The 18,339-nt window shown below is 45.1% G+C and overlaps 1 long non-coding RNA gene across 1 annotated transcript; it reads right to left on the reverse strand.

Annotated features, from left to right (window-relative positions):
• Positions 1-3,117: 3,117 nt before the first annotated feature.
• On the reverse strand, positions 3,118-15,734 carry LOC143939947 (uncharacterized). The gene is made up of 2 exons (XR_013263763.1): positions 15,605-15,734; positions 3,118-3,547 (listed from the first exon to the last, which is right to left on the reverse strand). It is a non-coding gene; the product is annotated as an uncharacterized LOC143939947 (long non-coding RNA).
• Positions 15,735-18,339: the final 2,605 nt, after the last annotated feature.

Here is an 18,339-nt window from a genome sequence, read left to right on the forward strand (position 1 = left end):
AAAAATCGAAATTCTTCATCAGTTTAGGCCAATATGTATTCTGCTACAAATAGGGTATAGATTTATGGCATTTCTATTATTTTTTGTTTTTATTTTTTACTAGTGATTTTTAGTGACATTGTGGCGGACAGATCGGACACCTAACTGATACCTTTTTGGGAACCAGTGACATTATTACAGTGATCAGTGCAAAAAATATGCACTGGCATTGTACTAATGACACTGGTAGGGAAGGGGTTAACGTCAGGGGTGATCAAGGGGTTAACTGTGTTCCCTGGGTGTGTTTACTAACTGATAACACAGAGATATGGCTTCCTCCATAGGAGAAAGACAAGATCTTTGTGTCATCCCCTGTCAGAAGTGAGATCTTCCCTCCCCATTCTGTCTCTGAGGGGGAACGATCACGGGTGGTCGGCAGACTTCGAGTCTGCTGGACCCGCTGATTGGCTTCCCCACTGGCACCCACAGAAGCTTGTGCACGAATCACTATACTTATACAGTGGTGTGAAAAAGTGTTTGCCCCTTCCTCATTTCCTGTTCCTTTGCATGTTTGTCACACTTAAGTTTTTTCGGAAAATAAAAACCAATTTAAACAATAGTCAAGGACAACACAAGTAAACACAAAATGCAATTTGTAAATGAAGGTGTTTATTATTAAAGGTGAGAAAAAATCCAAACCATCATGGCCCTGTGTGAAAAAGTGATTGCCCCCTAAACCTAATAACTGGTTGGGCCACCCCTAGCAGCAACAACTGCAACCAAGCGCTTGCGATAACGTGCAATGAGGCTTTTACAGCGTCCTGGAGGAATTTTGGCCCACTCATCTTTGCAGAATTGTCCTAATTCAGTTACATTAGAGGGTTTTCGAGCATGAACGGCCTTTTTAAGGTTATACCACAACATCTCAATAGGATTCAGGTCAGGACTTTGGCTAGGCCACTCCAAAGTCTTCATTTTGTTTTTCTTCAGCCATTTGGTGGTGGACTTGCTGGTGTGCTTAGGATCATTGTCCTGCTGCAGAACCCAAGTTCGTTTCAGCTTGAGTACACGAACAGATGGTCAGACATTCTCCTTCAGGATCTCTTGGTAGACAGCAGAATTCATAGTACCTTTTATCACGGCAAGTCTTCCAGGTCCTGAAGCAGCAAAACAGCCCCAGACCATCACACTACCACCACCATATTTTACTGTTGGTATAATGTTCTTTTTATGAAATGCAGTGTTCCTTCTACGCCAGATATACTTGGACACACACCTTCCAAAGAGTTCCACTTTTGTCTCATCGGTCCACAGAATGTTGTCCCAAAAGTCTTGGGGATCATCAAGATGTGTTGTGGAGAAATTGAGACGGGCTTTGATGTTCTTTTTGCTCAGCAGTGGTTTTCTCCTTGGAACTCTGCCATGCAGGCCATTTTTGCCCAGTCTTTTCCTGATGGTGGAGGCATGAACGCTGACCTTAACTGAGGCAAGTGAGGCCTGCAGTTCCTTGGACGTTGTTGTGGGGTCTTTTGTGACCTCTTGGATGAGTCATCGCTGCGCTCTTGTGGTAATTTTGGGCGGCCGGCCACTCCTGGGAAGGTTCACCACTGTTCCATGTCTTCGCCATTTGTGGATAATGGCTCTCACTGTGGTTCGCTGGATTCCCAAAGCTTTGGAAATGGCTTTATAACCCTTTCCAGACTGATAGATCTCAATTACTTTCTTTCTCAATTGTTCCTGAATTTCTTTGGGTCTCGGCATGATGTGTAGCTTTTAAGGATCTTCTGGTGGACCTTACTGTGTCAAGCAGCTCCTATTTAAGTGATGCCTTGATTGTGAACAGGTGTGGCAATAATCAGGCCTGGGTGTGGCTAGAGAAATTGAACTCAGGTGTGGACAACCACAGTTATAGTATGTTTTAACAAAGGGGGCAATCACTTTTTCACACAGGGCCATGATGGTTTGGATTTTTTTTCACCTTAAATAATAAACACCTTCATTTACAAATTGCATTTTGTGTTTACTTGTGTTGTCCTTGACTATTGTTTAAATTGGTTTGATGTTCCGAAACACTTAAGTGTGACAAACATGCAAAGGAACAGGAAATGAGGAAGGGGGCAAACACTTTTTCACACCACTGTATATAATCAGTATAACTGCGGCAGCTGGTCGGCAAGTGGTCAATTTTCAATGGCTCTAATGCCGTGTACACACGGTCGTAATTTCCGAAAACAAATGTTGGATGTGAGCTTGTTGTCAGAAATTCCAACCCTGTGTATGCGCCATCAAACATTTGCTGTCGGACTTTCCGCCAACAAATGTTTGAGAGCAAGTTCTCAAATTTTCAGAAATTCCGAGCGTGTTTACACAAGAACGATGCATAAGAACCTACGCATGCTCGGAATCAAGCAGAAGAGCTGCACTGGCTATTGAACTTAATTTTTCTCGGCTAGTCGTACGTCACTGCGTTCTTGACGTTCGGCATTTCCGATAACATTTGTATGACCGTATGTAAGCAAGACAAGTTTGAGCCAACATTCTTCGGAAAAAAACACGGGTTATATATGAAGGCCCTTGTTCTGTTTTGCTGATGCTGAACTTTTGAGTTATTGTTTCAGACTTTTTATGTGTAAAAGAATCTTTGAATTTCTACTATTTTGTCCTTCATAGCCTTGTGGAATCCCTGATTTCTCAGAGTGTATATAGCAGGGATAACCAAAGGAATCATTATAATATGAACCAGTGAGAGCTTTTTACTGTATAAAGAGTTTGGTCCATTGGGCAACACATATATGATGATCAAAGAGCTGTAACTAATTGTAGAAACAAGAAGGTGGGAAGCACAGGTAGAAAAGGCTTTCTTTTTTCCAGAGGATGACTGAATTCGGATTATTGTATATATTATAAAAATATAGGATATTATACCAAAAGTTAAAGGCAGCAAAATAATTACTCCGCTGAGAATGATAACTACCAATTTTACCAGGGTGGCTTTAGAGCAAGCAAGTTCTGCAACAGGGATGAAATCACAATAAAAATGATCAATTATATTTGGACCACAGAACTCCAACTGCCCTTGCAATATAGACATACTTAACATACATGAAAATGATATCAGGCAGAATACAAATAGCAGAATGTGGCACAATCTGTTATTTATAAAGTAAGAATACCTCAGTGGGAAAGCAATAGCTATGTATCTATCATAGGACATTAGTGCATAGAGGAAAGACAGCACATTTCCCACAATGCCAAGTATATGTATTTGTATTAAGCAGCCAATGACAGAGATGCTTGCCTTTTCAGAGAGAATGTCCTGTAGCATTTTTGGAATATAAATAGCAGCATACAGAAAATCACATATAGACATGCTTCTGAGTATAAAGTACATTGGGGTTTGGAGATGAATACTGGTAGACACCAACAGAATAATTAGGAAGTTCTGTAAGCATGTAATAAAGAAAAGGATCAGCAGTAGAATAAAAATTGGAATTTTGAAGCCATAAAGGTTATAAAATCCAATAATCAAGAATTCTGATACCACAGTACGGTTGCTTGTTGCCATAATCTGCAAGATGGATAAATCACATTTGTGTTACATTATTGCCTTTGAACAAATGAGCTGTGCAGAAGTTTGCAAAGCAAGCACAATGTTTTTGTGAAGCCTATTTTGATAACTTCTGCTCATTCAAAAAAGTTGTATGTTACTTACAGTACATAAAAAACACCCAGCAATTATTTTAGATTGTTCTGCTCTGAACATGAAAATGACCATTGCTTGCATGCACATGCAGAGACCCAACTGCCTTGTTTTATTAAATGTAGAGTTTAAAACATATAGAGAGAGAGAGAGAGAGAGAGAGAGCAGACACATTTAAACTCTGCTGTATCTTGATCACAGCAGGAGCATAGTTGCCAACATTGTAAAAAAAGTTATAGGGACACATTTTGGCATGTGGGTGGAGTCTTATAATTAGGGGGTGGGGCATTAATCTGACATGGAGGGGGGTAAAAATGTGGCGCGTTTAGCAAAAATAGGCATGGTTTAAAGGAACCATTGTGCGTGGCTTAAAAGGGCGTGACCCAAAGGGGTGTGGTTAGAGTCTGAGATAAACTAGGGATGGGGGGAGAAACAAAGAAAGAGAGCAAAAGAAAGAAAGAGGAATGGAGGGACAGCAGGCCCAGATCCTACACCACAATAGAAATATGTGTATTTCAGAAAGTTTAACAATCAGCAGATAAAGATACTCCAAACACCTGTTGTTGGCACTTCAATCATCTCGGCACCATGGTTGTTATGGTGACAGGATGATTGAAGCACATTATTTATAGTATTACATTGTAATATAAAAAGAAATAGTTAAAGTCACCATCACGTAAAATCAGTGGAAGCCCCGAGTATGCCACTTGCCACATCACCTGTTATCAGGTGTCCCTCCATACACCAGGCAATCCCAGTAGAGTCCCTCCTTACACCAGGCAATCCCAGTAGAGTCTCTCCATACACCAGGCAATCCCAACAGAATCCCTCTTACACCAGGTATCCCCAGTAGAGTCCCTCTTTACATCAGGCATTCCCAGCAGAGTCCCCCTTACATCAGATGTCCCCAGCGGAGTCCCTCCTTACACCAGGCAATCCCAGTAGAGTCCCTCTTTACATCAGGCAATCCCAGTAGAGTCCCTCCTTACATCAGGTGTCCCCATCGGAATCCCTCCTTACATCAGGCGTCCCCAGCGGAGTCCCTCCTTACATCAGGCATTCCCAGTGGAGTCCCTCCTTACATCAGGCAGTCCCAGTGGAGTCCCTCTTTACACCAGGCAGTCCCTCTAAAACCAGGTATCCCCAGTAGAGTCGAACTTTACATCAGGTATTCCCAGCGGGGTCCCCCTTACATCAGATGTCCCCAGCGGAGTCCCTCTTTACACCAAGCAATCCCAGCGGAGTCCCCCTTACATCAGATACCTCCCAATGAAGCCCCCCTCTCATCAGGTATCCCCCAGTGGAGCCCCCCTCTCATCAGGTATCCCCCAGTGGAGCCCCCCTCATCAGGTATCACCCAGTGGAGCCCCCCTCTCATCAGGTATCCCCCAGTGGAGCCCCTTCTCATCAGGTATCCCCCAGTGGAGCCCCCCTCTCATCAGGTATCCCCCGGTGGAGCCCCCCTCTCATCAGGTATCCCCCAGCAGTGGAGACTCTCTCTGCCGCCATTACAGAACACCGGATCGAACAGGCAGAGTCAGTGGAACAAAATAGGCAGAGCCGGCCGGGTGGCTGCCAATAGAAATTGAGCTGCGGTACCGCCCACCCCCGCCCCTTCCCACATCAGGTCACAGACAGACTGGCAGCAGGGCGGGAGGTGCCGCAGCTCAATTTCAATTGGTGGCCACCCGACTTCTTGTTTGTTCTAGTCTTCAAGAAAATGGCGGCCGGTGGAGAAATTTTCGGCAAAAAATCGGGTAAACAAGGATTTCCTTGGACATTTCCTGGGAATTGCGAAAACCAGGAAAATGGTCTAATTCCCGGGAATGACCCAGGAAATTTGGGACAGTTGGTAAGTATACAGGAGAGGCCATAATCCACATTTCATATAGGGCTCAATCAGGACCGGTGCAATGATTTTTGTCTACTCAGGTGAAGGTGGCAAAAAAATGTATGTTGTGCTTGCGGTGCCAATAAATCCTAATTGCATCAAAAATTCAGCTAGCAGATGTACGCGTTGTTGAGTGTCAAAACGCACAAAGCTCACCACCCAAAAAGGTGTGGGAGATTCTTTGGTGTGTTTATCAAACGTAGGGCAGCTCATACGTAAGGGCTGCCCTATGCATGTGAAGCAAAAAAAAGTAAAAACGTGTCAATGTGCGTTTCCACTATACCTAGTGTGAATGAAGCCTAGAGCAGTCTATCCTGAAGTTCAGATTTCTAATCATGCAGTGCAGTCTCCTGTCACCACTGACACTTCCAGATCTGTGATAGTCATCACTACACAGACACTGAGGTACACTTAGCCTCGGTTCACACTAGGGATGAGCCGAACACCCCCCGGTTCGGTTCGCACCAGAACTTTCGAACGGACCCCAAATTCGTGCGAACGTTAGAACCCCATTGAAGTCTATGGGACTCGAACGTTTGAAATTAAAAGTGCTCATTTTAACGGCTAATATGCAAGATACTGTCCTAAAAAGGGTTTGGGGACCTGGCTCCTGCCCCAGGGGACATGGGTCAATGCCTAAAATGTCTTTAAAAATGGCCGTTTTGGCGGGAGCACTGATTTTAATGACGATTAAAGTGAAAAAAAAATGAAATATTCCTTTAAATATGGTGCCTGGGGGGTGTCTGTAGTATGCCTGTGAAGTGCCACGTGTTTCCCGTGTTTAGAACAGTCCCTGCACAAAATGACATTAAACGGAAATAACACCATTTAAAACTGCTTGCGGTTTTAATGTTATATCTGGTTCCTGCAATATGGTTGAAAATCATTGAGAAAAATGGCATGGGTAGCCCTCCCTGCCCATTACCAGCCCCTTTGGGTCTTGTACGCATATTAAGGGGAACCCAGTACCCATATTAAAAAAAGGAAATGCGTGTGGCCCCCAGGCCCTATATACTCAGAACAGCAGTATACAGGCGGTGCAAACAAGACAGGGACTGTGTAGGTTTGTTGTGTTAAGTTGAATCTGTTTGTAATTTTCAACTGGTACATTTTTAAAGTGTAGCTCCAGTCAAAAAAACTATTTTTAAGCTTTTTGGAAAACATAGGGAAGGGTTATCACCCCTGTATAATTTGTTTTGTCGTCCATCTTTTTTCATCTCACTTGCTGTTGTCTCCTTCCGTTTGCAAGTAGGAGATGTTTGTAAGTTGGATGTTTGAAAGTAGGGGCCTGCCCTATATGCTCTGCAGAAATGGCGGAACAAGGTGTTGGTTTTGCCACAACATTGTAAGCCCTCAAAGTGACTCTTGGTGGGCGCTGGAGTGCCCTGCTGTGAACGATTATATCAAGAATTGTAATTACATGCCATTGTTGAACAGTGGTAAAAAAATTGACCTTTGGTGGTTGTGGTGCTGGTGCCACAACACTATAAGTCCTCACAGTTACTATGGGTGGGCACAGGAACGGGCCCTCCTGTCAAATATTATATCAAGAATTGTAATTACTAGTCCCTGTTAAACAGGGGCAGAAAAATTGGGGCGTAGGCACTGGTGCTGGTGCCACGACACTGCAACCTCTCCCATATACTCTTGTTTTATTGCAGGAATTAACCCTGCTGCAAAGCATTGCATCAAAAATTGTAATTAAATGCCCCTGTTAAACAGGGGCAGAAAAATTGGGCCTTAGGCACTGGTGCTGGTGCCACAACACTGCAACCTCTTCCATACACTCTAGTTTTATTGCAGGAATTAGCCCTGCTGCAAAGCATTGCATCAAAAATTGTAATTAAATGCCCCTGTTAAACAGGGGCAGAAAAATTGGGCCTTAGGCACTGGTGCTGGTGCCACCACACTGCAACCTCTCCCATATACTCTAGTTTTATTGCAGGAATTAGCCCTGCTGCAAAGCATTGCATCAAAAATTGTACTTAAACGCCCCTGTTAAACAGGGGCAGAAAAATTGGGCCTTAGGCACTGGTGCTGGTGCCACGACACTGCAACCTCTCCCATATACTCTTGTTTTATTGCAGGAATTAGCCCTGCTGCAAAGCATTGCATCAAAAATTGTAATTAAACGCCCCTGTTAAACAGGGGCAGAAAAATTGGGCTGATGGCATCACCCAGAGCCAGAAATGTTCTTCCAACATATCAGCGGAGGAGGAAGAGTATAGACAATCAACATAACAGGACAGTCACTCAGCATCAGCATAGGCAGTCTTGAAGGGATGTGATATTTCAAAAAGAATTATTCGGTTACATCAGCTTCAGGTGCTTGGTAGCTGTGGGCGATCCAAGACTGATTCATCTTGATGAAGGTCAGTCGATCAACTGATTCGGTGGACAGGCGCACCCTGTGATCGGTAACAAAGCCACCAGCAGGTGCATTCCGAAAGAACGCTGGATGCAGGACAGGCCAGTAGCTCAATTGCATACTGTGCAAGCTCTGGCCAGTGATCCATCCTCAAGACCCAGTAAGCCAGAGGATTTTCGGTGGGAAAGGTGTCCAAGTCTGACCTTGCCCCTAGGTATTCCTGCACCATGTAAATCAGACGCTGGCGATGGTTGCTGGAACCGATCATACCTTGGGGCTGCGGACTAAAAAACTGTCTGAAAGCATCAGTCAGACGGCCACCTTCTCCACTGCCCCTTCTGACCGATGCCTCAGCAAAAATTTTTGTCCAGGACCAGGAGTTTGTAACCTCCCAGTCTCTGGGAACGCGTTGCACAGACCTTTCTGCAAGGCCTCCCGGAGATGTCTCATCCTCTGCTCCCTCTGCGATGGCAAGGTAAGGTCGGCAACCTTACCCTTGTACCGTGGATCAAGGAGAGTGGCCAGCCAGTAATGGTCCCTCTCCTTGATCCGAAGAATACGAGGATCCTTCCGCAGGCTTTGCAGGATCAGGGAGGCCATGCAGCGTAGGTTAGCTGAGGCATTCGGTCCGGAGTCCTCTGGGTCACTAAGGACAACATGATCCGCAGCTACCTCCTCCCAGCCACGTACAAGTCCACGTGTTTCTTGGGACTGTAAATCATCCCTACAAGACTGCTGCTGCTGCTGCTGATGCTGAGTGCCAGCCTCCACCTCCATGCTGACACAATCATCCTCCTCCTCCTCTTCCTCCTCCTCATCCTCTTCCTGTGTGATGGGTGGCACAGCAGGAACACTGTCTGGATAAAGGGGGCCTTGAGAGGCAAGGAAGTCCTCCTCTTCCTGCCTCTGTTCTGCCTCAAGTGCCCTGTCCATTATTCCATGCAGCGTATGCTCCAAGAGGTGGACAAGAGGTACAGTGTCACTGATGCATGCACTGTCACTGCTCACCATCCTTGTGGCCTCCTCAAACGGTGACAGGACAGGGCATGCATCCCTGATCATGCCCTACTGGCGTGGTGAGAAAAAAACAAGCTCCCCTGACCCTGTCCTGGTGCCGTAGTCGCACAGGTACTCATTGATGGCCCTCTGCTGCGTGTGCAGCCGCTGCAGCATGGCCAACGTTGAGTTCCACCTGGTGGGCATGTCACATATAAGGCGGTTCTTGGGCAAGTTCAACTCCTTTTGGAGCTCATCCAGCCGAGCACAGGCATTAAATGATCGACGGAAATGCGCACAGACTTTCCTGGCCTGCTTCAGGACATCCTGTAAGCCGGGGTACCTGCCCAAGAACCGCTGCACCACCAGGTTAAGGACGTGAGCTACACAGGGCACATGGGTCAGTTGTCCCTGTCGGAGGACGGAGAGGAGTTTTGTGCCATTGTCTCAAACCACCATTCCTGGCTTAAGCTGGCGTGGCGTCAACCACCTCTCGGCCTGCCCCTGCAGAACTGACAAAACATCCACCCCAGTGTGGCTCCTGTCCCCCAAACAAACCAGCGCAAGCACGGCATGGCATCGTTTTGCCTGTGTACTTGCGTAGCCCCTGGAACGCATACGGAGCACCGCTGGTTCTGAGGACAGAGCACTAGAAGAGGCCATGGAGGAAGAAGAAGAGGAGGGGGTGGAGGAGAGAGGTGTGTCACAACCAATATTAGCATTTTGGAGGCGTGGTGGCGGAACAACCTCCAACACTACTGCACCTTGTCCTGCATCCTTCCCAGCTGCCAGAAAAGTGACCCAATGGGCCGGTGAAAGACAGGTAACGTCCCTGTCCATGCCTGCTGGACCATGAGTCAGCGGTAATATGCACCTTACCGCTGACCGCCCTGTCCAGCGAGGCAAGGACATTGCCTTCCACATGCCGGTAGAGAGCCGGAATCGCCTTCCGTGAGAAAAAGTGGCGTTTGGGGACCTGCCACTGGGGAACCGCACATTGTACAAACTCATGGAAGGGGGCCGAGTCTACCAACTGAAAAGGCAGCAGTTGAAGTGCTAGCAATTTAGCCAAGCTAGCATTCAACCGCTGGGCATGTGGATGGCTGGGAGTGAACTTCTTTCGCCGGTCCAGCAGCTGGGGCAGGGACATTTGCCTGCTATAATCGGACGTGGGTGTACTGCTAGCAGAGTGCCCAGAAGCACTTGGCTGTGACACACCTAATTCTACACCTTCATTCCTCTCAGAGCAGGTTTCAGAGAGGACTGAAGGTCTAGTGGGGTTGGAGATGCCAGCTGATGAGGAGCAAGGAGAGGTCCGCTTTGTTCTTTGGTGTGGGTCTTTGAGGTACGCTTGCCAACGAGCTGCATGGCAGGTCAACATATGTCTGGTCAAGCATGTGGTGCCCAAGCGGCTGATGTTTTGGCCACGCGAGATACGCTTGAGACATATGTTGCAAATAGCAGCGGTGCGATCTGATGCACTCGTCTCAAAAAAGGCCCACACCAAAGAACTTTTAGAATAACGCGCAGAGGCAGCGCCCTGCACAGGCGGAGCTCTGCGGTGTGATTCAGTCGGTGTGCTGCCCCTAAGCTGGCCCCCAGAGGGCATCCTGCCTCGTTGGACATGTGCCTCCTCCTCCTCCTCTCTCCTACCAGGCATCCACGTGGAGTCAGTGCCCTCATCATCCCCTCCCTCTTCATCGCTGTAGCAAACCTGGCAGTATGCTGCAGCTTGTGGAACATGACTGCCAGATTGCTGTCCTTCTTGAGCATGCCCTCTCTCTGCGCTCACGCTACTGCCTTCCTCTAGCTGAGTGTCATCATCAGAGCCTACAAAACACTGGGCATCCTCCTGGAGCATGTACCCAACACTGTGCTCAAAGAGTTCAGGAGACTCCTCAGGAGGACGTGGTGGGTCTAGGGAAGGAGTCACTGATGATGACATTGAGAGGAGGGAAGACGATGCGTTGGCAGCTACTTTGCTAGTACCCTGAGACTGGGTGAGAGAGGATGAGGAGGATGAAGAGGGCTTGGTCATCCACTCTACCAAGTCGTTGGCATGTTGCGGTTCAACATGTCCAGCTGCCGAAAAGAAGGACAAGCGTGTCCCATGGCCACGTGCTGATGACAATGCACCTGGTCCACGACCAGCACTGTTGTCTCTAGACACAGAGCCTGCTTGCCCTCTTTTATCGGCTCGCGCCTGTCTGCCTCTCCTTGCTGGCCTTCCAAACATGGTAATGGCCTGAAGGGAGTTGGGTAAAACAGCAGTTGGGTAGTGTATATTGTGCTGGAGGCACACAACACCCACTAACTCCTGCAGATGCCTTTATTATAGAACACCAGAGATAAAGGGGTATACTGTAATGGAGTCACACAACACCGACTAAGCCCTGCAGATGGCTCTATTAGAGAACAGCAATAAAGGGTAGATACAGGTGTATATTTTGCTGGAGGCACAAAAAACCCACTAACTCCTGCAGATGCCTTTATTATAGAACACCAGAGATAAAGGGGTATATACAGATGTATACTGTGCTGTGCTGGAGGCACACACAACTTCCAATAACTCCTGCAGATGGCAAGTGGGCTCAAATAGAGAAGAGCTATGTAGGTGGATATAGCGGTGTGTACTGGGTACAGAGCACGCAGACAGCACACACAAGCTCCTAACACTACTGACTGCAAGCTCTATTATAAAAGATAGATCACTAGCTATATAGGTGAGGTGAATATAGCAGTGTATACTGCGGTCAGGGCAAGCAGACAACAACCACTACAGAAGAGCAAGATCGAAAATCGGCCGATAACGATCGGTGTGTACTGTGTTGAAGGTACACAGAACACCCACTAACTGCTTCAGACTTATATAGTGTGGGGCGTGTACTACACAGCCTGAGCTATGATTGGCCACAGGCATCCTGCCTGTGGCCAATCATGGCTCTCCTCGCTGCTGGCGCTGTGATTGGCCAAGCATGCGGGGTCACAGTGCATGCTTGGCCAATCATGAGCCAGCAATGCACTGCGATGACGCAGTACATTGTGGGCCGTGAGCGCCACACGAATTTGGCGCGAACGGCCCATAACGTTTGGAATTCGCCGAACGGGCGAACAGCCGATGTTCGAGTCGAACGTATGTTCGACTCGAACACGAAGCTCATCCCTAGTTCACACTATGAACCGCAAGGGTCCAGTGTGTGAGGGACAGGTCTATCTATGACAGCAGTCACCAGGAGTATGGTGAGTTTGTCAGCCAGCTTCTGCTGGCTGGGCTGCAGCACAGAGCGCTACATGCTTGCTGTCCTCCACTAGAGAAGCCAGGGGCAGCCTCACAAGGAGCAGAACAGAGCACAGGAGAAACAGCAAAGGTGGCCCAGGAGAAGGAGGAGGGGGGTTGTTTTTAAAGGGGAGGGGGGAACCACCTAGCACCGCTGGTAGCCCATTCCTTGCTGAGATGTGTGATCAACTACTCTACACTTTCCCAGGGACAGGGGATTGGGATATTAACCCCCCCTCCCCCATCTCAGTGCTCTAAGGCATCTGCCTAAACCACCTATATGCTGCCGCCGGCCCTGGGCTTTATGCAGGATTGTATACATTGCCTAATACTATACAGAATATGGAATTGTCCCTGGCAGGTGTACTGTCTGTTAATTTGTTGTACCTTCAGCAATTTATGCTTTACTCTGCTGAATATTGATAAAACACAAAATATGTTTACAAAAAACATTAACCATGGCTTTTTTTTTTATCTCTGTCAGTATTTGTTGTTAACGCACCGTAGGGATGACCTACTAAAACTGGTGCGTACAGAATCTGGTGCAGCTGCACATAGTAACCAATCAGCTTCCATCTTCAGCTTGTTCAGTTAGGACCCCTTTCACATGGTCTGTCCAATCAGGCCCACATGTCCGTTTTTCAGGCAGACCTGATCGGATCCTCCAGTCTCTTCTATGGAGCAGTAGACACATGTCCACCGACACCCGCTGCCATCCGGTATTCGATCCAGTCAACTAAAAACAGACATATAGTGTTCCCATTCCCCATCCAGATCTGATGGAATTGTTATTTTTAGCTCAATATCATCTGCAAAACGACCCAGTGTGAAAGGGGTCTAAGGGTAACTCTGTATGGTGGTGGCTGGCAAAGAGCGTGAGTGGATACGTCAAGTTGGCCATACACTATTAGTTTAGTCCCCCACCAGGTCATATTATGTATTCTGACAGCAACACCCACCATTGTCAGAATACACTGATAAGTGGTTGCAGCTGATTGGCTACAGATGCTGTTTGATGGAAAACTCTCCAACATGTCCCTTCAGCAGAACTTAATTAAACAATTGACATCTGTCAAGCTGGGAAACACACTAATCAAAATACTTCTGGTTCCTACTGGACAGGCCAAATTTTGAGAAGTGTATGAAAAGCTTTAGTGGGTAGCTGCATAAAAACAGGGTGGTAATGGGCCATCCAAGAAACCCCTGTCAAAATGGACTGTGTATACTGCTCTGTCTAATGTTTTTTTTTATTGTATTACAGTAAAGTGTATCTATGAACACAAAGTTTTTTTTTTTGTTTTTAAATATTGGATATGTTAAGTTCATGCATGCTCTTAATAAAGCAGAAGGAGCCACACTGGCTATTGAACTTCCTTTTTCTCGGCTTGTCGTACGTGTTGTACGTCACCACGTTCAGATTTTTTGGCCAACATTTGTGTGACTGTGTGTATGCAAGACAAGTTTGAGCCAACATCCTTTGGAAAAAAATCCACGGTTTTGTTGTCGGAAAATCCAATCGTGTGTACGGGGCATAAGACTCAGCTAAAGATGAAATATTCTTCCAACATCAACAAATAAAGTTCATATGGGAAGCTGAGCAATTGTGAAAAATACAATTTAGAGAAAGAGAAAGAGTCTGTTCAATGAAGACAGTGAGGGATAATCGTCTGCTCCACGATCACCAGGGATTGTGCGTCTGCCACCCAGGGGTAGGGGTAGGTACCTAAAATCTAAATTTTATTTTTCATATTTGCTCAGTTTCCCATATGAACTTTATTTGTTGATGTCGAAAGAATGATTTTTGCCCATGTTTATTACTATTGTCACCAGCAATTGATTTTGCATTTATATTATGTTTAGCACATATGCACTTTAATATTGGTACACATTTATCCAATACTTGTCACCTACGTGTCCTTTCAGTGTTGGTTCAATTCACATTGAATCTCATTGTATATTAGCGCTGCACTTTTTTCTTTTACATTTACAGAAGTAAATGCTTTCTTAGGCTGGATTCACACCTATGCATTTTTTGTGCTTTTTGCAGATTTGCACTACAGTCCATTTAACATGGGTTCCTATGGAACACGTTCTGTAGTGCAAATCTGAAAAATGCAAAAAGCACTAAAAATGCATAGGTGTGAATACAGCCTTAAATTACATGGGGAATTCTAGAACCTGTGTCTCACAGAAATTAAGGAGAAATCTCTGTAAGGCTGGATTCACACCTATGCATTTTTAGTGCATTTTGCAGATTTACACTACAGTACATGTTCTAAAGGAAACCATGGTAAATGGACTGTAGTGCAAAATGCAAAAAGCTCTAAAAGTGCATAGATGTGAATCCAGCCTAAGGCTGGATTCACACCTATGCAGTTTTAGTGCTTTTTGCATTTTGCGGATCTGCACTACAGAACATGTTCCATAGGAAACCATTGGACCATAGTGCAAATCTGCAAAATGCAAAAAGCACTAAAACTGCATAGGTGTGAATCCAGCCTAATGGGGCCCTACAAAGCAGTACAATCTGAGAGGGGGTTTAGGCTGGATTCACACATATGCATTTTTAGTGCTTTTTGCATTTTGCAGATTTGCACTACAGTCCATTTAACATGGTTTCCTTTGGAACATGTTCTGTAGTGCAAATCTGCAAAATGCACTAAAAATGCATAGGTGTGAATCCAGCCTTACAGAAATTCCTCCTCAATTTCTGTGAGACACAGGTTCTAGAATTCCCCATGTAATTTAAGAAAGAATTGACTTCTGTAAATTTTGCTGCATTTTGCAGATTTGCACTGCAGTCCATTTAACATGGTTTCCTATGGAACACGTTCTCTAGTCTGTCCCAGTCTGTCCGATCAGCCCCTACCCTGTCCACCTTTAGGAGTTCCCTGAAAACTCATTTATTCAGGGAAGCCTATCCCGCACCCACCTAACTGTTCCCGAGCCACCCCCATCCAATCCTTCTCTGCAGTTATTACCTTTTGTACCATCACCCCCCACCTTTAGAATGTAAGCTCTATGAGCAGGGCCCTCCTGTACCTTTTGTATTGTACTGTAATTGTGTTGTCCCCCCTATACATTGTAAGGCGCTATATAAATCGTGAATAATAATAATAATAGTGCAAATCTGCAAAATGCAAAAAGCACTAAAATTGCATAGATGTGAATCCAGCCTAAATCCTCCCCCTCTCTATCCACAGCTGTCACATTGGGAACATCAGCTGTGTTTTTTGTGCAGTCATTGTGTCCCAATTGACATGAATAGGACTAGCTGCACAGGAATGAATGGAACACCTGCATCCTCGTGCAGGAAAACATAGCACTCACACAGGTGTAGGCTTAAGTACGTCTGTGTGAACAAGGACATACTTTAAAAATGACTTCACTTACCACAGACTAGGGTGAAGTAGGATGAACCCGTGACTCTGCAAATGTACAGATAAACACTTCTTTGTGAGTGTGCAGAACACCGTTCATGAGAAGTAATGGTAATTATCTCCTTCCTTAGCCACACATTGGCTTCCCAAGAAATGTTTGCACGTATTTTGTCTTTATATATTGTTGTTCTCATTTGTTTACCTTGTTTTTATCCAATTTATGTGGAAGATGTCCCAGGACAGATAATTACTGTTATTTTTAGAAACTGCCACTGTTGTACAGTATTAGTTATGCCATGCTTTAATTAACAAGAGATTAAAAATACACTACCGTAATTAAATTCATCTCAGTTGTCTGTCTAGTGTCTTATGCCGCGTACACACCATCGGAATTCCGGCCAGAAAAAGACCGATGAGAGCTTTTCACCGGAAAATGCGACCATGTGTATGTTCCATCGGAATTTAGCTGTCCGAATTTCCGCCAGCCAAAAAATTGATAGCATGTTCTCAATTTTCCAGACGGAAAAACTTTCTATCGGTAATTCCGATCGTGTGTATGCGGTATAAGTCTAGATTTGCGTCTTGCAAATTCTTAACAGATATACACATACAGGTGCGCTTCCTTAAAATGTCATATAAATAAATAACTGAGAACAGTGACCACAATACACTGATTGTAAATAAACATTAAAAAGAAATGTACAAAAATGTGAAACAAGTAAAATCCTCAAACCATATCGTATATAGTTGCAAACAAATGTCACACTATGCATGAAAAAGGTGTGTGTCAGTAATCACAATACACTTAATGTGAATGAATATTAAATGAATATGTAGAAAAATATGAAACAATAAAAATACTCAAAGAATAATATCATATATACTCACTGGACACTTTATTAGGTACACCTTGCTAGTATGGGGTTGGACCCCTTTTTGCCTTCAGAACTGCCTCAGTTCTTTGTGGCATAGATTCTACACGGTATTGGAAACATTCCTCAGAGATTTTGCTGCATATAGGCATGATGGCATCACACAGTTGCTGCAGATTCGTCAGCTGCACATCCATGATGAGAATCTCCCAATCCACCACATCCCAAAAGGTGTTCTATTGGATTGAGATCTGGTGACTGTGGAGGCCATTGGAGTACAGTGACCTCATTGTCATGTTCAAGAAACCAGTGATGAGATGATTTGATCTTTCTGACATGGTGCATTATCTTGTTGGAAGTAGCCATCAGAAGATGAGATGGGTACACTGTAGTCATAAAGTGATGGACATGTTCAGCAACAATACTCAGGTAGGCTGCCGCGTTTAAACAATGCTCAATTGTACTAAGGGTCCAAAGTGTGCCAAGAAAATATCCCCCATTCCATTGCACCACCAGCCTGAACCATTGATATAAGGCAGGATGGATCTATGCCTTCATGTTGTTTACACCAAATTCGGAAGCTACCATCTGAATGTCACAGCTAAAGTCGAGACTCATCAGACCAGGCAAAGTTATTTTGATCTTCTGTTGTCCAATTTTGAGCCTTTGTGAATTGGAGCCTCAGTTTCCTGTTCTTAGCTGACAGGAGTGGCACCCGGTGTGGTGTCCTGCTACTGTAACCCATCTGCTTCAAGGTTCGATGTGTTGTGCATTCAGTGATGGTATTCTGCATGCCTTGGTTGTAATGAGTGGTTATTTGAGTTACTGTTGTCTTTCTACAGTATCTCACAAAAGTGAGTACACCCCTCACATTTTTGTGAATATTTTATTATATCTTTTCATGGGACAACACTGAAGAAATGACACTTTGCTACAATGTAAAGTGGTGAGTGTGCTGCTTGTAAGACAGTGTAAATTTGCTGTCCTCTCAAAATAACTCAAAACACAGCCATTAATGTCTAAATCACTGGCAACAAAAGTGAGTACACCCCTAAGTGAAAATGTCCAAATTGGGCCCAATTGGCCATTTTCCCTCCCAGTGTCATGTGACTCATTAGTGTTACAAGGTCATAGGTGTGAATGGGGAGCAGGTGTGTTAAATTTGTTGTTATTGCTCTCACTCTCTCAGACTGGTCACTGGAAGTTCAACATGGCACCTTATGGTCTAGAACTCTCTGAGGATATGGAAAAAAGAATTGTTGCTCTACATAAAGATGGCCTAGGCCAGTGATGGCGAACCTTGGCGCCCCAGATGTTTTGGAACTACATTTCCCATGATACTACACTACACTGCAGAGTGCCAGAGCATCATGGGAAATGTAGTTCCAAAACCTCTGGGGTGCCAAGGTTCGCCATCACTGGCCTAGGCTATAAGAAGATTGCCACAAAACAAACAATATGACCCTATTTTATATTCGCCACCAAGATAATCTTTAGTGCGGATATAAAGAGATTCCCTTTTTATCTTTTGTCCAAAATAAACCGATTTATGTCTCTCCTCCTAATTTTGGGGGATAACACTGTAGCCAATTCACTAGCATATAAGAAAAAGGGTTTTTTTCCACCTTAGTGCCACAACCCTGAAACTGAGCTGCAGCATGGTGACCAAGACCATGCAGCAGTTTAACAGGACAGGTTCCTCTCCGAACAGGCCTCACCATGGTCGACCAAAGAAGTTGAGTGCATGTGCTCAGCGTCATATCCAGAGATTGAATATAAAGGGATGGGTCCTGCGCAAATCGTGCCACTCAAATAAAATACACAAATTCAAAATAATATAAATATGTGCATACATACGATGCCGTGAAAAAAAAAA

Source organism: Lithobates pipiens, unplaced genomic scaffold (genome assembly GCF_037356315.1).
Source record: "Lithobates pipiens isolate NorthernLeopardFrog02 unplaced genomic scaffold, aLitPip1_a1.2 Scaffold_3, whole genome shotgun sequence".
Classification (NCBI taxonomy): Eukaryota; Metazoa; Chordata; class Amphibia; order Anura; family Ranidae; genus Lithobates; species Lithobates pipiens.